The sequence below is a fragment of the Pelophylax lessonae genome (genome assembly GCF_965119305.1).
Source record: "Pelophylax lessonae genome assembly, chromosome: 1".
Lineage (NCBI taxonomy): Eukaryota > Metazoa > Chordata > Amphibia > Anura > Ranidae > Pelophylax > Pelophylax lessonae.
In genome coordinates, this window is record NC_138768.1 from 853,988,605 (window position 1) to 854,007,152 (window position 18,548).

The 18,548-nt window shown below is 38.1% G+C and overlaps 1 protein-coding gene across 1 annotated transcript in view; it reads right to left on the reverse strand.

The window, feature by feature from the left end:
• The window catches only part of CYP26B1 (cytochrome P450 family 26 subfamily B member 1), a 150,968-nt gene extending 140,730 nt beyond the window's left edge, over positions 1 to 10,238 (reverse strand). The window contains exon 1 of the mRNA XM_082264402.1: positions 9,994 to 10,238. The gene's annotated coding sequence lies outside the window, so the exon portion shown is untranslated. The remainder of the gene's footprint in view (positions 1 to 9,993) is intronic.
• Between the last annotated feature and the right edge of the window lie 8,310 nt (positions 10,239 to 18,548).

An 18,548-nucleotide genomic window follows, 5' to 3' on the forward strand; every position in this document is an offset into this window, starting at 1 on the left:
TAATCTTTGCAATGTGAAGTTTCACCTAATTTGCCAAGCTCTGGAGCAACTGCCCTAGCGGAGTGTGCAATGGGGGCTATTTACTAAAACTCAAGAGTGCAAACTCTGGTGCAGCTGTGCATGGCAGCCAATCAGCTTCTAACTTCAGCTTGTTCAATTAATCTTTGACAATGAAACCTGGAAGCTGATTGGTTTCTATCACAGTCAAAAGAAAATGACCGCACTCAGGATCGTAATGAAAGCATCGAAGTCTTCATTCCTCACCACAAGTAAAATGTAGACAGTACATCACAGGAACATGCAAAGGTTGACGCGTTTCACGATACTGAAGATCGCTTACTTATTCCTCACCACAAGTAAAATGTAGACAGTACATCACAGGAACATGCAAAGGCTGACGCGTTTCACAATACTGGAGATTGCTTACTCGATCGCTTACTCGCTTATGAGTAAGCGATCTTCAGTATCGTGAAACGCGTCAACCTTTGCATGTTCCTGTGATGCACTGTCTACATTTTACTTGTGGTGAGGAATAAGTAAGTGATCTTCAGTATCTTGAAACGTGTCAACCTTTGCATGTTCCTGTGATGTACTGTCTACATTTTAATTGTGGTAAGCGATCTTCAGTATCGTGAAACGCGTCAACCTTTGCATGTTCCTGTGATGTACTGTCTAAATTTTAATTGTGGTGAGAAATAAAGACTTCGATGCTTTTATTAATATCCTGAGTGCGGTCATTTTCTTGTGACTGTGAAGTTCTTTGGATGGCGGATCCGACTCGCACCAGGAAATTTTGTCTCACCTGAGCGGCTTTTCTTTGCTAGAATCTGATTGGTTTCTATGCAGAGCTGCACCAGATTTTGCACTCAAGTTTTAGTAGATCAATCCCCATTGTCTATTTGCCTTTAGTAAATCAACCCTTACATGTCCATCTAAGGCTTACCCGTCTACCAGGTGAAAATGCTGCTGCATGATTTCACAGAGTTGTCACCCTATTACAGGAAGTGGAAATGAACAGATCTACTGGCAGGATCAGCAGATCCTAAAACTGTGTTGTAGGAGGTCTGAGAAAAGCAAAAACTGCTGTGTTTAATATTAGTCAGATTGCATTATATATAGCAACATTTCCGATTTTCCCGAAAATGAAACTTTAAGGCAAGGGTCTTCAAACTATGGCCCTCCAGTTGTTCAGGAACTACAATTCCCATCATGCCCTAGTCATGTCTGAGTTTTACAATGCCTCATGAGATGTGTAGTTCTGCAACAGCTGGAGGGCCGTAGTTTGAGGATCCCTGCTTTAAGGTGTAACTAAATACATTTTTTTCTTATTTGGATAGAATGGGGGGGACGGGTAATTGGAGAGGGCGGAGGGGGCTGTTAGAACCTTTGTGTGAAATTATTGCTGTCTGTGTCCCAGTTTGGGGGATTGATTCTCTCTAATTGTCCTGATCACCAATGTAAGGGGGAGCTAAATCCAACATTCTGAGTGGCCACCAGAACAGGAATAAAGGGGAAATCTTCCAATGGGGACAACTGTCCTTCCTTATTTTGCAAAGATATCCCCCTCACTTCCTGTTGGGTCTGCAGGACAGGAAGTGAAGGGAAATCTCCTTAACAGCAAACTCTATCTAAAATTAGAAAATAAATAAGAGGGTTTAGGAGACTTTAAAGAAATGTTCTGGTGGTGCTTAGAACAGCCAACCAGAATAAAGAGAGAAAAAAAAGAAATAATATTTTTCTCTTTAATGCTTCGAATAGGGATGCATAGTCTGCTGTGAGAGTTATATGCACAGTGACAACATTGGTGTCCCCATTCTGTCTACAGATATTATTTATGGTAATATTATTATTATTTTCTATAATGTTTTTTTCTTTGTTTTTGTTGGGGGTTTTCTGTGTTTTTTTTTTTTTTTTTTTTTTTTTAACAGATATAAACTACTTAGTAGTAAATAAAAGTTGCAAATTTCTTTACCAAAAAATATTGTGTTTACTTTTAATATCCAATCAGATTACAGGAAGCTTTTAATGACATAACAAAGTGTCAGGAAAGGCAGTGCTAAATTGTGTACGTTAAATAAAGTTTTTGTAAATCTACACTTTTTATTGGTTTATTGTATGCATCAAATGTATGCTTATTCATTAATTCATATTTTTTACATATACAGAATACATCAATTAATTATACAATTAAACCAAAATTATTTACACAGCTTTGATGTGTGAAATGTATATGTATTCATACATTTATTGGATGCATCAAATGTCCATTTATTATTATAATTATTATTATTATTTAGGATTGATATAGCGCAGTTTACGCAGCCCTTTACAACATTTATTCACATATTTGTATTATTTATATATATTGGATGCATCAAATGTATGTTTATTCGTATATTTGTATTATTTGTATACATTGGATGCATCAATTGTTTGTTTAATCACATTATGATATTATTCACTTCTATTGGCTGCACCAAATGTCAATTTATTGACCAATTTGTAATACATTTATTGGATGCGTGAAATGAATGTTTATTTATTTATTCGCATTACTTACATATATTGGATGTGTCAAATGTACTTTTTTATCACATATTTGTAATATTTGCATAGCCTAGATGCGTCAAATGTACGTTTTTACATGTATTTATATTGTTTATGCAGATTGGATGTGTCAGGTGGATGTTTAATCACCTATTTGTATTAAATTGGATGCACACATGTATGCTCATAGATTCCAATTATTTGTATTATATTGGATGTGACATATGTACGCTCATACATAGGGTGTATCCTAAATATTTTTACACCTGCATAAAATGAAGCATACACTAGCAGCGCTAATGTGTCTCAATGAACACATATGCATATATCCATAAACACAATAAGTGAATAGAAATCAAAGGATGGAAGAAAAAACACGTCCTTGGTGCTGATATAACACCACCTATAGACAGTGTATAAATGTACAGTCCCCATGCAAAAAGTCCAAAATACAGGAAATCCGGTACTCCAAGGTTAATATAGTGTCCACATTCATGCAACGTATGAAGTCTGTAAAAGTCCTGTGATGACGAAACGCGTAAGGACATGAGCACGCGGTCACCAAGGAAACCCCGGCGTCTGACGTCATACCCGGAAGCGAGTCGCCGTGGTACCAGGCGGCTCACTGGCAGTCACGGGGGAACATTCTACCGGACGCAGGTTTACCTTACCTTATCATTGATATGCGTTTTTACTTTTATTCTTTATGTGAGTGTAACTTTTGAAGGGTTTGGGAGGATTTTATTAATAAATCTGATCGTTACAAGATTACGCTATGAGTGTCTTGCTATATTTTCATGTCCATCTGGAAATATTGGTCTGAATCCTTCCTTATTTGGATGTGAGGGGCTGGTCCGCTTTGGGGTCTTCGGTATTTAGAGGAAAAGGCATCTCCTTTATTGGATGATGTGAGGGGCTGGTCCGCTTTGGGGTCTTCGGTATTTAGAGGAAAAGGCATCTCCTTTATTGGATGATGTGAGGGGCTGGTCCGCTTTGGGGTCTTCGGTATTTAGAGGAAAAGGCATCTCCTTTATTGGATGATGTGAGGGGCTGGTCCGCTTTGGGGTCTTCGGTATTTAGAGGAAAAGGCATCTCCTTTATTGGATGATGTGAGGGGCTGGTCCGCTTTGGGGTCTTCGGTATTTAGAGGAAAAGGCATCTCCTTTATTGGATATATATATAGGCTTATGGTCATACTGCCTCTGGTAAGTGTCCACTACCGTAGGGCATGCACAGCGGTGAGGTGGAGGCATCTTTTCACGTTTCATGCATGATTGTGGACACTATATCAACCTTGGAGTACCGGATTTCCTGTATTTTGGACTTTTTGCATGAGGACTGTACATTTATACACTGTCTATAGGTAGTGTTATATCAGCACCAAGGACGTGTTTTTTCTTCCATCCTTTGATTTCTATTCACTTATTGTGTTTATGGATATATGCATATGTGTTCATTGAGACACATTAGCGCTGCTAGTGTATGCTTCATTTTATATGTCTATGCAGGTGTAAAAATATTTAGGATACACCCTATGTTTGATTTCTTTTTATATATAGCAGCAGCTCAGTACCCCCATCTAGAATTGTAGGGGGGATATCTCTCTTTTTAATATGTTAGTGCTGGGTGAGTGGGCCCTATTTATCAACTATCAGTATTTATACCCACTCCTTTCTTTAGATTCCCATTATTTATATACATTGGAGGTGACATATGTACACTCATAGATTCCCATTATATATATATTGGAGGTGACATATGTACACTCATAGATTCCCATTATTTATATATATTGGAGGTGACATATGTACGCTCATAGATTTCCATCATTTATATATATTGGAGGTGACATATGTACACTCATAGATTTCCATCATTTATATATATTGGAGGTGACATATGTACGCTCATAGATTCCCATTATTTATATATATTAGAGGTGACATATGTACGCTCATAGATTTCCATCATTTATATATATTGGAGGTGACATATGTACACTCATAGATTCCCATTATTTATATATATTGGAGGTGACATATGTACGCTCATAGATTCCCATTATTTATATACATTGGAGGTGACATATGTACGCTCATAGATTTCCATTATTTATATATATTGGAGGTGACATATGTACACTCATAGATTCCCATTATTTATATACATTGGAGGTGACATATGTACGCTCATAGATTCCCATTATTTATATATATTGGAGGTGACATATGTACACTCATAGATTCCCATTATATATATATTGGAGGTGACATATGTACACTCATAGATTCCCATTATTTGTATATATTGGAGGTGACATATGTACACTCATAGATTCCCATTATATATATATAGGAGGTGACATATGTACGCTCATAGATTCCCATTATTTATATATATTGGAGGCGACATATGTACGCTCATAGATTCCCATTATATATATATATATTGGATGTGACATATGTACACTCATAGATTCCCATTATTTATATATATATTGGATGTGACATATGTACGCTCATAGATTCCCATTATATATATATATATTGGATGTGACATATGTACACTCATAGATTCCCATTATTTATATATATATTGGATGTGACATATGTACGCTCATAGATTCCCATTATTTATATATATATATATAGGAGGTGACATATGTACGCTCATAGATTCCCATTATTTATATATATATTGGAGGTGACATATGTACGCTCATAGATTCCCATTATATATATATATATATATATATATATATATAGGAGGTGACATATGTACACTCATAGATTCCCATATATATAGGAGGTGACATATGTACACTCATAGATTCCCATTATTTATATATATATTGGAGGTGACATATGTACACTCATAGATTCCCATTATATATATATATAGGAGGTGACATATAAACGTTGATTCCCACCTGTAGGAACCCATAAATGTCACACGTTGAATCTCTAAACTAAAATAGTTTTTAATCATTTTTTTAACCCCACTAGACATGAGACTGGCACAGCCTTCTGCCTTCCCATTAACCCTAAACAAGCTGGGGGGGGGGGCTTATTTACTAAAGGCTCAATAAATCAGGATATCAGGTTCAAACAGGTTGAGGGAAAATAGATTTATTTAGGAATTTCCCAATGGCTGATGTGTAAAAAATAAAGATTGAAGTGAGTTTGTTACATAGGAAGCCACATGACAGCGTGACACTTCAGATATACGTCCTACTCACTGTTCTGTAAGCGCTGATTAGTCAGAAGCAGAGCTCAGCGCCGAGGATTACCCATCGCCCCTCTGCGCCCACTCATTTCTTTGCAGCATTAGAGTTGGCAGAAGAAAGGTACAATATCTAATTAGTGACCTGCCGCATGCACAAGTCCTCCTTTTTTTTTTGTGGAGTGATTTCATTAAAATGATCTCAGAAAAAGAAACATAGAGGGGCTTATTTACTAAACTTACACCAAACTAGCAACAAAGGCAATCTTCATAAAAGGGGAAGTGATTAATAAGGACTGTGCAATACTGTGCTAGGGGAAGGCAGTTTTTGCAAATCCAAAGGGGTTGACTTACTAAAGGCAAACAGACTGTGCACTTTGCAAAGTGAAGTTGCTCCAGAGCTTACTAAATGAGCAGAAGTCCTGCTGACTTCCATCATCCAATCACATGCTAGCAAAAATGCTGTTTTTTTTATTTGTTTTTTTATTTTTGTTGTTTTTTTTTTTTAATTATCCCTGCATGTGATTGGTTATTCTTGGTTATAATTTTTAATTATCCTTGCATGTGATTGGTTATTCTTGGTTATAATTTTTAATTATCCTTGCATGTGATTGGTTATTCTTGGTTATAATTTTTAATTATCCTTGCATGTGATTGGTTATTCTTGGTTATAATGTTTAATTATCCCTGCATGTGATTGGTTATTCTTGGTTATAATGTTTATTTATCCCTGCATGTGATTGGTTGTTCTTGGTTATAATGTTTATTTATCCCTGCATGTGATTGGTTGTTCTTTGTTATAATTTTTAATTATCCTTGCATGTGATTGGTTGTTCTTTATTATAATTTTTAATTATCCTTGCATGTGATTGGTTATTCATGGTTATAATTTTTAATTATCCTTGCAGGTGATTGGTTATTCTTTGCAAAGTGAAGTTTTTACCTCATTTACTAATCACTGGAGCAACTGCACTTTCAGAGTGTAATTGCAGTTTGCAAAGTGCACAGTGATTATTAAATCACCCCCCAAATGTCACCTATGGGAAAATTTAGCAATTTCTAATACTTTTGAATTTATGCTTGCCTTGCAGATTAAAGGACATTGGAAAATAAGTTTATTTAAAATGCTTTAATAATAATTCTATTTTGCTATTTAAACATTATTTGGTATACTTAAAGTGGGGGCATATATTTGAACATAACATATATATATAGATATGTAAAAAACAGACAAAGGTTTGGATTTATCCTTCATTTTATGGATAGTGTAGGACCCACTGATAATGGGGTACTACTTTGACGCAGTGGTAGGCTTAAGCACAATATGGCCATATGGTGTGACCAAATCCCCATTTTTACTCATTTTGATCAGGTCTCAGTAGCCTTGTAATATTTGAAAGTTACTCCTTTTGTATGTGTGCGCAATCCTCTGTAGTTTTCTATCTATCTATCTATCTATCTATCTATCTATCTATCTATCTATCTATCTATCTATCTATCTATCTATCTATCTATCTATATTAAATAAGAAAATATATATATGTAAAAAAATAAAAAAAGAAAATATATATATATATATATATATATGAAAAAAATATATATATATATAAGAAAAAGAAAATATATATATATATATATATATATTATATATATATATATATATATATATATATATATATATATATATATATATATATAAAAAAAAAATAAAAAAAATAATAAAAAAAAATATATATATATGTGTGTGTGGGTGTGTGAATCTGACTTTCACAGCTGGCGAATCTGTTCAAAGTGTTTTAATATACAGCCAATGATTTACCACCACTGAACACTCAGCGAACGTCCCATTGGCTGTTTTAGAAATATGCCTCTTAGTGAACGCAGGTCATTGGTTAACTGCTGCATGCACCAACATTAGTTCAATCCCGTTGTATATTATTCTAGTATACGGATGCATACAGTTGGGGCTTATTTATGAAGCAGTGACATTCACCAAGCATTGACTGCTGGTGAATCTACCTGTTGTAATATATATATATATATATATATAATGATTTACTGCCAGTGAATGTTTGGCGAACGTCACATTTGCGACTTCATAAATACGCCCCTAAGTGAACGCAGGCTCTTGTATGTCATTAGTTGACTGTTACATTCACAAACTTTAATTTTTATGCAATGGCACCTTATTCTGGATACCTACAGTTGTATCTTATAAATAAAGTGGTGAATGTGACATTTACCAAACATTCAATGCTGCAGAATCTTTGCGTTTTATTATACTTTTAATGATTTACCACCAGTGAGTGCTTGGTGAATGTCACATCTGCAGCTTTTTAAATACCCCCCTCAGTAAATGCAGGTTATTTTATTTCATTAGGTAACTGTTGCATGCACAAACTTTAATTTAATGCAATTGCACCTTATTCTGGATACCTACAGTCGCATCTTATTTATAAAGTGGTGAATGTGACATTTACCAAACATTCACTGCTGCAGAATCTTTGCGGTCAATGTGTTTTATTATACTTTTAATGATTTACCACCAGTGAGTGCTTGGTGAATGTCACATCTGCAGCTTTTTAAATACCCCCCTCAGTAAATGCAGGTTATTTAATTTCATTAGGTAACTGTTGCATGCACAAGCTTTAATTCAATGCAATTAAACATTATTCTGAATTTCTATAATCGCATCTTATTTATAAAGTGGTGATTGTACCAAGCATTCACTGCTGGCGAATCTTCATGGTCTATGTGTTTTATTATACTTTTAAGGATTTAGCACCAGTGAATGCTTGGTGAATGCTCTCTACATTCAGAGCTTATTTATAAAGCAAATGTGTCAATTATCAAACATTCACCGCTGGCGAATCTTCCTGGTCAATGCGTTTCAATATATAATTAAAGATTTACCACCAGTGGATGCTTCATAAATTGTCCCATTTGTGGCTTTATAAAGAGGCATGCCCCATAGTGAGCGCAGGTCGTTAGCTAACTGCTTCATGCACAAGGTTCAATTTAATCATTCAAAAGGAAAAAAAAAAACAGAGGAGACTTACTATTTGTTAAAGTTTTCCCCCAATTAATTATATAAGGACAATAAATATTCAGCAAATAATTGCTTTTCACCATCTACTACCTCCCAAAGAACTTGTGTTCATTTTAGACTCAAAATCACAGGATATTAAAAAAAAAAAAAAAAGAATTTTTCCTTTACCTGATTGGGTGTTTAAAGTAAATGCAGGTTTGTAGGACGAGTTTAATACACCCAACCCTCTACAATCAGTACAAAGCAGATGTGGAGGGGTTTAAAATCAAACACTATAGTTATATACCGTATCTGAGAATATAGTTATATACCGTATCTGAGAATATAGTTATATACCGTATCTGAGAATATAGTTATATACCGTATCTGAGAATATAGTTATATACCGTATCTGAGAATATAGTTATAATGAAATACAAATTTTCTGTAGTAATTTTAGCAAGAAGCTACGAAGTATTTGAATCCCTAATACAAAAACCAAAAATAAAACACATGAGTAAATCGAAATACAAAGATAAAATACAAAAAAATAAATAAAACAATAAAACACAAAAAGGAAATAAAAATATTAAACAAATTGTTTAAATTATTTGTATAATTGTTTTTTTTTTTTTTTTTTGCTAACATTATTTTTTTCTTTATCAGAAGGAAACAAAATTGTATTTCCCTGTTACAAATTGCAATCCTAATTTCCTCCTAATAATCCCATGTATAGATAGATTTTGATATTTACTATATTTATAAAATATCAGTTTTTCTTTTATAAAATACAACTCACCTTTTCTAAATGCCAGAAACAATCTGCAAAGCCAACTAAACCCCAGTAATTATGTAAAATGTAAATATGACACTATTTTATTGAAGTGTTTTCAATGCACCGATTCATTTTTCTTAGATTTAGAACAATTTATCATTTTAAACTTAAATTAATTATTTTTCAATTAAATAAAAAAACAAACAAACAAACAAACAAGATTTAAACTGTTATTATTCTAAAACTCCAAATAATCTACTAAATATTATAATAAAAAATAAAAAAGACTAAGTTACACTGCAGCAATCACATCAATAAAATTGTTGCATGCAATATAAAAAAATATATTAAATGTACAGTTTAAATACATTGCATTTTATAGACATCTACAGCAAAGACTTGGAATATTGAAAAGTAGAACTTACCCAAAAATAAAAATACAACTGCAGAGAGGAGGGCAAGGAAAAAAAATGATATGTGCCAATTTTTCAAAGCACTTTAAATTCAAAGATTTCTTGAGCATTTTTATAGTATAAAATTTGGCTTGGTCCCCACCCCCAGAGACCTGCCTCTTATGAATATTCAAGATGTTTAGAAGATGGCATCAGATGAAGGGTGGGGGGGGTGGGGGGGGTCATTCTTAGTCAACCAAAGCCCCCTCCCCCTCGGAGGTATGAGTATGCATATTTCCATTAGGCTGGAGACTTTTTTCTGTTAGTTTCCTTATCACTTTTTGACTCTTTTCTCCTCTCCAGCTTGTTAAAAGAAGGCTCCAATTTGAGTTATCAGATATCTCCGTCCCCCCACCCTCCTGTTCTCCCCCCTCCTCTTGCTCCTTGCAGGAACAGTCTGAAAGGAACTGGAAATCAGTGGTGTTCTGCTGAAGGAAAGGAGAGGGGGTACAATACTTTATCAAGTTACACGCAAAGGGCTTAAGCAAATTTTGTCTGCATGGACTTCTGACAGCTAAAGGGGGGGGGGGGGGCTACCAAGAAAAGAGGGGGAGGTGGTGGATATTCCGGGGATTGGAGGGGGGCTGCTGCTCCTTGGACTTGCTCTATGATAATATAAACATTGGTAATAGTGGCTTGTTGTAGTTAGCAGCTACTGGTAAACTATCCGGGAGGTAGGTACTAATATTTATAAATGCTTAAGTAGAAGGGGAAGTAGACGGCCAGGCTAGAGGGAAAAAACTACTATGTGGGTTCAAATTGGAGGCTACTGGTAATCTATATAAGGGGAAAGGTTTATTAATGATTAGGTTATATAGTAGGGGGTACCCAGGATAGAAGGAAAACTACACAATGTGAGTGAAAATTGCAGGGCACCTACTTGGCTGCCAAGGGTCTTATAATCTGGGGAAGGGGAAGTAGACGGCCAGGCTAGAGGGAGAAAACTACTACGTGGGTGCAAATTGTAGGCTACTGGTAATCTATATAAGGGGAAAGGTTTATTAATGATTAGGTTATATAGTAGGGGGTACCCAGGATAGAAGGAAAACTACACAATGTGGGTGAAAATTGCAGGGCACCTACTTGGTTACTGGTAATCTAGGGGAAAGGTAGGTGTTTATGAATGACTAGATTATATAGTAGGGGGTATCCAGGACACAAGGAAAACTACACAATGTGGGTGAAAATTGCAGGGCACCTACTTGGCTGCCAAGGGTCTTATAATCTGGGGAAGGGGAAGTAGATGGCCAGGCTAGAGGGGAAAGGCTACTATTTGGGTGCAAATTGCAGGCTACTGGTAATTTATATAAGGAGAAAGGTGGGTGTTTACGAATGACTAGTTTATATAGTAGGGGGTACCCAGGATAGAAGGAAAACTATACAACGTGAGTGAAAATTGCAGGGCACCTGCTTGGCTACTGGTAATCTATATAAGGGGAAAGGTAGGTGTTTATGAATGATTAGGTTATATAGTAGGGGGTACCCAGGATAGAAGGAGAACTGCACAATGTGGGTGAAAATTGCAGGGCACTACTTGGCTGCCAAGGGGCTTCTAATCTGAGTAATATATCATAACTTTATCTCTTGTCTATGGCACACCATTGGAGGTATATTTAAAGTCCCGTGTTCAATATATTCCTATTTCTGTCTAATTTGCATAATAGGGATGGTGCATACACACGGGACACTGAGATGGTCGTCTATACCTAGCAGGTAGGTAGTAGGACTCCCTTGCAAACTCTTGCAGGGGAGTGATCAGGGTACACAATCTGATATGTATAGAAACCCCTAGGGCTGGGGGCTAGCAATTTGATGCAAGTGGCAGTTAAATATATTAGCGAAACTTAAGAGCTTAGGCACATTTTGTCTGCATGGACTTCTGACAGCTAACGGGGGGGGGGGGGGTGGTTGGGGGCTACCAACAAAAGAGTGGTGGATATTCTGGGAATTGGAGGGGGGCTGCTGCTCCTTGGACTTGCTCTATGATAATATAAACATTGGTAATAGTGGCTTGTTGTAGTTAGCAGCTACTGGTAAACTATCCAGGAGGTAGGTACTAATATTTATAAATGCTTAAATAGAAGGGGAAGTAGATGGCCAGTCTAGAGGGAAAATTCTACTATGTGGGTGCAAATTGCAGGCTACTGGTAATCTATATAAAGGGAAAGGTAGGTGTTTATGAATGTCCAGGGCTTTTTTTCAGCTGGAACTTGGTTGAACTCAGTTGCACCACCTTTGGCTCAGGTTCTTTGCTACCTGCTCACCACTATCACTTGTAAATACAGGGGTCTGGCTTCTGTATTTACAAGTGACAGCTTGTCTCGCAATGGCTTCCATAGATCTGATCTCCTGAGTGGCTCCCACTGAGTGCAGGATCAAGACAAGGGAGATGCAGGTGCCCGGGGTGCAGTGGGGATGCGGACACTCCTACTGGATGATCTCCCTGCAAGCGAGAGAGGCAGAGCCACCCACAGTGTGCAGAGAGGTACTTAGAGAAGAAGACGGGTGAAATTGAGATGTGGATGGGGGGTGAAGAGGTAAGCAACTGTGGAAGAAGGCTAAGCTCTGCACTCTTTGTGTAGTGCACCCCTGAACTCTGCACTCTGTGTGTAGTGCACTCCCGAACTCTGCACATGGAGCACCCCTAAACTCTGCACTCTGTGTGTAATGCACTCCCGAACTCTGCACATGGAGCACCCCTAAACTCTGCACTCTGTGTGTAATGCACTCCCGAACTCTGCACATGGAGCACCCCTAAACTCTGCACTCTGTGTGTAGTGCACTCCCGAACTCTGCACATGGAGCACCCCTAAAATCTGCACTCTGTGTACAACCCCACCAAACTCTGCACTCTATACATAATGCACTCCTGGTATTTAATGCCACTTTAAGACCCTCCCACTGTTATTGAAATTTGACCATACCCACTATTTGATGCAGTTTGGAAGGTGTATGTGTCGGGGGGGAGGGGGTTTTGGGATGGTTGTGGTTGAGTTCCTGCACCTATTTTCTGAGAAAAAAGCCTTGAGTAGGGGTAATATGTACCCAGGATGAAAGGCAAACCAAACCGTTTGGTTGAATTTTGCAGGGCACCTACCTAGTTGCCAAGCGACTTCTAGTCCAGGTACTGGGGATGGTGCAGACACAAGGGACACTAAGAAGGTCTTCTATATCTGGCAGTAGACAGTAGGACTTTCCTGCAAACCCCTGAGGGCTGGAGCTTGCAATTTGATGCAAATGGCAGTTAAATACATTAGGACATCTATCATTTTATTTATTTTCCTTTGACATTTGATAATAAAAGCATTATCAATAATAGTGAGTTGCCGTAGCTAGCACCCACAGGTAATATATACAGGGTGGTAATGTTTATAAATATAGTTATATACTGTAGCATAGGGTAGAAGGAAAACTACATGATTTGGGTGGAAATTGCAGGGCACCTACCTGGCTTCCAAGGGACTTCTAATCTAGGGATGGTACAGACACAAAGGACATTGAGATGGTCACCTATACCTGGTAGGTAGGTAGGTAGATAGGTAGGTAGCAGGATTTTACTGCACACCTGGGAGCTTGCAATTTAATTCATAAGACAGTTAAATATATTACAAAAATGTGTACTTTATTAATTTGCCTTTTGCATTTGATGATACAAGTTCTTTACAAAGTGACTTGCCATACTTGTGTAGGTAGTAATAACTATCAATAATTAGGTTATATAGTGGGAGCAGTAGGTACCCAGGATGAAAGGAAAACCACAACATGTGGGTAACAAAATGCAGGGCACCTACCTAGCTGCTAAGAGGCTTCTAATCTGGATACTAGGGATGGTGCAGACACAAGGGATACTGAGCTAGTCAGCTACACTTGACAGGTAGGTAGTAAGACTTTCATGTAAACCCTTGGGTGAATAGGGTACAAAATCAATAGAAACCCATTAGGGCTTGGAGCTTGCAATAATGTCAGTTAAATTAGCAAATCTACTTCATATTATTTATTTGTCTTTGGCACAGGTATTGCTATATGATAATATATTATTGTGACTTGCCATAGATATCACCCACTGGTTATCTATATAGGTGGTAGGTGTTAATGTTTATACTGTAAATTACTAGCTTATATAGCATGGAGTAGAAGGAAAAGCACACAATGTGGGTAAAAATTGCAGGGCACCTACCTAGCTGCCAAGTGACTCCTAATCTAGGGATGGTACAGACACAAGGGACACTGAGATGGTCACCTAGACCTGACAGGTAGGTAGTAGGTCTTTCCTGCAAACTCTTAAGGAAGGGGAGCTTGCAGTTTTAATGCATATGGCAGTTAAATATTAAAAAAAATGTAATTTAATGTATTTGATAATACAAGCTCTATACATAGTGCCTTGCCATACTTAGCACCTACTGGTAATCTATATAGGGGGTATGTGTTATTATCTATAAATAATTAGGTTATATAGTAGGGGCAATAGGTACCCAGGATGAAAGGAAAATCACAACATTTGGGTGAAAAAAATGCAGAGCATCTACCTAGCTGCCAAGGGGCTTCTAATCTGGATACTAGGGATGGTGCAGACACCTGGTGGTTGGACTTTTCTGGAAACCCCTGAGGACTGGGATCTTTTAATCTGATTCATATTGCATTTAAATATTCCAGGAAACCTCCAACATTTATTTGCCTTTGGCAAAAAAAAAAAAAAAAATGCTATATAATAATACAAGCTCTATTATCTATGACTTGCTATAGTTAGTATCTACTGAAAATCTATATGAGGGTGGATATTATTGTTTACAGATGATAAGGTTATAAAGCAAGGGGTACCCAGGATAGAAAACAAAAACAAAAACTATTTGGGTGAAAATTCCAGGGCACCTACCTAGCTGCCAAAAGGCTTCTAATTTGAATACTAGGGATGGTGCAAACACAAGGAACACGTAGAAGGTCATCTATATCTGGCTGGTAGGTAGTAGGACTTTCCTGCAAACCCTTGCAATTTGATGCTAATGGCAGTTAAATATATTGGGACATTTTCTTTTTAATTTGTTTTCTTTTGGCACCGGAATGGCTATGTGATAATATAAACTCTATTTATAGTCACTTGCCATACTTATCAGCTGCTGGTAATCTATATGGGGTAGGTGTTAGGGTTTATAGATGACTAGGTTATATATAGCGGGTGTTGTAGATAGTCAGGAGATAAGGAAAGCTCCATCATTTGAGTTGAAAATTGCAGGGCACCTACCTGGCTGCCAAAGGGCTTCTAGGTACCAGGTTTGGTCAAGGGACACTGAGACTGTCACCTATAGCTGGAAGGTAGGTAGTAGGACTCCTCTGCAAATCCACAAGTGATCAGAGCATATATATATATATATATATATATATATATATATATATATACAGGGCTTTTTTTCTCCGAAAATAGGTGCAGGTACTCCCCTCTTCTAAGTCAACCCTTGTCTCCACCCACCTACCCACCTGCGAGCGCTGTCCTTTGGTTCCACCCTCTGCCACCCACCAGTACCCCCCCCCCCTTTTAGAGAATACAGAACCAAGTATCATGATGTGGTTATAGGTAATTTGTATGGAATTTGTTAATGATAACTAGAAAAGCAGTAAAATAGATCCCCTGGAATCAGCAACAATAGACCCCACCCCCCAACAATAGATCCCCCTCAGCAACAATAAATCTTCCCCTGCAACAACCCCCCCCCCCCCCCAATAAATCCTCCCCTGCAACTATAGACCCTCCCCAACAACAATAGCCCCCCAGCAACAATAGTTCCCCCAAGCAACAATAAATCCTCCACTTCAACAATAGCCCCACTCACAACAAAATGCCCTCCAGCAACAATAGATTCACCCCAGCAACAATAGATCCCCCAGCAGTCAGCATCAATAGGCCCTTCTACTCACCCCACTGACCCCCAGCACCCTTTGCCATTGCATACATTTAGACTGGAGGTGCCGGAACTGCGTTCCCCCGCGTTCCCGCTGAAAAAAAGCCCTGCATATGTATATACATACACACACATATATATATATTAGGAAAACATAATTTTATGTATTTGCCATTGGCACAGAAAGCACTGTTAAGGGACTTGCCATAGGTAAAACCTGCTAGTACAGTGGTTCTCAACTCCGGTCCCCAGGACCCACTAACAGGCCAGGTTTGCAAGAAAACTGAAATACATCACAGGTGATATAATTTGCTGCTCAGTGATTGCAGTACTCTAGTCTGGATCTCCCCAAGGTAATACCTAATATCTGGCCTGTTAGTGGGTCTTGAGGACAGCAGTTGAGTACCACTGTGCTAGTAGATTCCCTGAGGAGTAGGTGCTAATATTAATAAATGACTAAGTCATATAGCAGGTGCAATAGATACTCAAAGCAGTAGGTACCCACCCAGGAACATTGACATAATTTAGGCGCAAATTGCAAGGCACCTACCTAGCTGCCAATGGGGCTCCTATTCTGAGTGCCAGCTTTGGTACAAACACAAGGGACACTGAAATGGTCAGCCATAGCTGGCAGGTGGGATGTAGGACTTTCCTGCAATTCTTTGCTTATGTCAGTTGTACATACAGTATTAGACCCGGACCACACTAGTGCGACTTGTCAGGTGACTTGTCAGCCTGACAAGTCGCGCTCCCTCGCGGTCCATTGACCGCTACAGGACCCGTTCTAATAGGAGCGACACAAGTTGCTCCGACTTAGAAAAAGGGTCCTGTACTACTTCGGGGCGACCTCGGAGCGACTTGCATAGACTTCCATTATGTGAAGTCCCTGCAAGTCGCTCCGAAGTCGTGGTGCATGGTAATGCACAAGTCGCCCCCGAAGTAGTAAGGAGTCGTGTCGCCTCAGTGTGAACCGACTCTTAAGGGATCTTCATTTTATTTCTTTTGATTGCTGATGAAAAAAATAAATAAGCAGATAGATGTATCTGTGCCTGACCTCAATCCTTCCATTACACAACACCTGGACCACATTCCCCCATCATGATATGTATTCTGCTGTAGCAATAGCGTTGTGTTATCTTCTCACTCCTCCCCATGAATTTAGCAGAAATGTATGCTTAAACTGCTGCAGCTCCCCAAATTCCTTGGAAATTAATGAAGTTTCACGACCAGAACACTTTTCGGGAGAAAATGTAATCTTTGCAGGTGATGGATGGAGCAGGGGGGAAAGAGTGGAAAATTTTGCAGGTGATGGGTGGAGCAGGGGGGAAAGAGAGGGATATTTTGCAGGTGGGGGGTGAAGGGCTTACACAGATGATGATGGGGTACATGGGCAGGGATTGGGGTACAAGGCCAATGTCACTTGGGGGGGACACTATGCTCTAGGGCAGAGGTGATCCGGGAAATGTTCTCCTACCTGGGAATCCATTGAACTTACCATGTATTTACAAATGATATTTTAAGATCATAGATCATGACTAAAGGTAGGTCATTAAAAAATATAGATAGAAATATTAGTAAATTATAAAATAGTAAGATGAAAGGAAGCAAGGTAGACATGTAGATAGATAGATAGATAGATAGATAGATAGATAGATAGATAGATAGATAGATAGATAGATAGATAGATAGATAGATAGATAGATAGATAGATAGATAGATAGATAGATAGATAGATAGATAGATAGATAGATAGATAGATAGATAGATAGATAGATAGATAGATACAGTGCCTTGCGAAAGTATTCGGCCCCCTTGAACTTTGCGACCTTTTGCCACATTTCAGGCTTCAAACATAAAGATATAAAACTGTAATTTTTTGTGAAGAATCAACAACAAGTGGGACACAATCATGAAGTGGAAGGAAATTTATTGGATATTTCAAAATTTGTTAACAAATAAAAAACTGAAAAATTGGGCTTGCAAAATTATTCTATCTCTTTGTATCCTCTCTATAACATATATGCTGTTTATTTAGTACTCTATTGGTGGGTGGAGAAATGTCAGTATTACCATGAATACTGTGTGTGTGATGGAGCAATGATAAATGTTAGCATTCTCCAGTGCTCTTGGTGTGCTGAGCTCTACACAGACCTGTTGGAGGGTCTATGAGCAGCGGAGGAGTGATTGTCTATATACAGCTGTGCGGAGGAGATAATGAGTTGTTAGAGCTACTAATGGGGTGATGGCCGTCACAGAGCGGTGTGATGTACGAAGGGGGGGTCTGTGTACTGTGCAGTGAGGGGATACAAATCTCATTGTGGCAAGAGGAGGAGGAGGGGTACACCTCTATAGAGAATGCACATCCCAGAGATATATCTATTATTATATAGTATCTATCATTATCCCTGCATCTCCTTCTTCTTCACTCTATTTCTATGCCACCCTTCCTATTATCACCTAGGTTTTGTTCTTCCCTTTCCTTTTCCTTTCCCTTACTTTTCCCTCTCTCACTCTCTCTAGTTTGTTCATTCTCTTGTTTCCTCTCTCTCTCTTTTTCCCTTTCCCCCTCCTCCTCTTTAACCCCCCTCCCATTCCCATCTCGCTCACTCTCTCTCTCCCCCCTCTTTAGT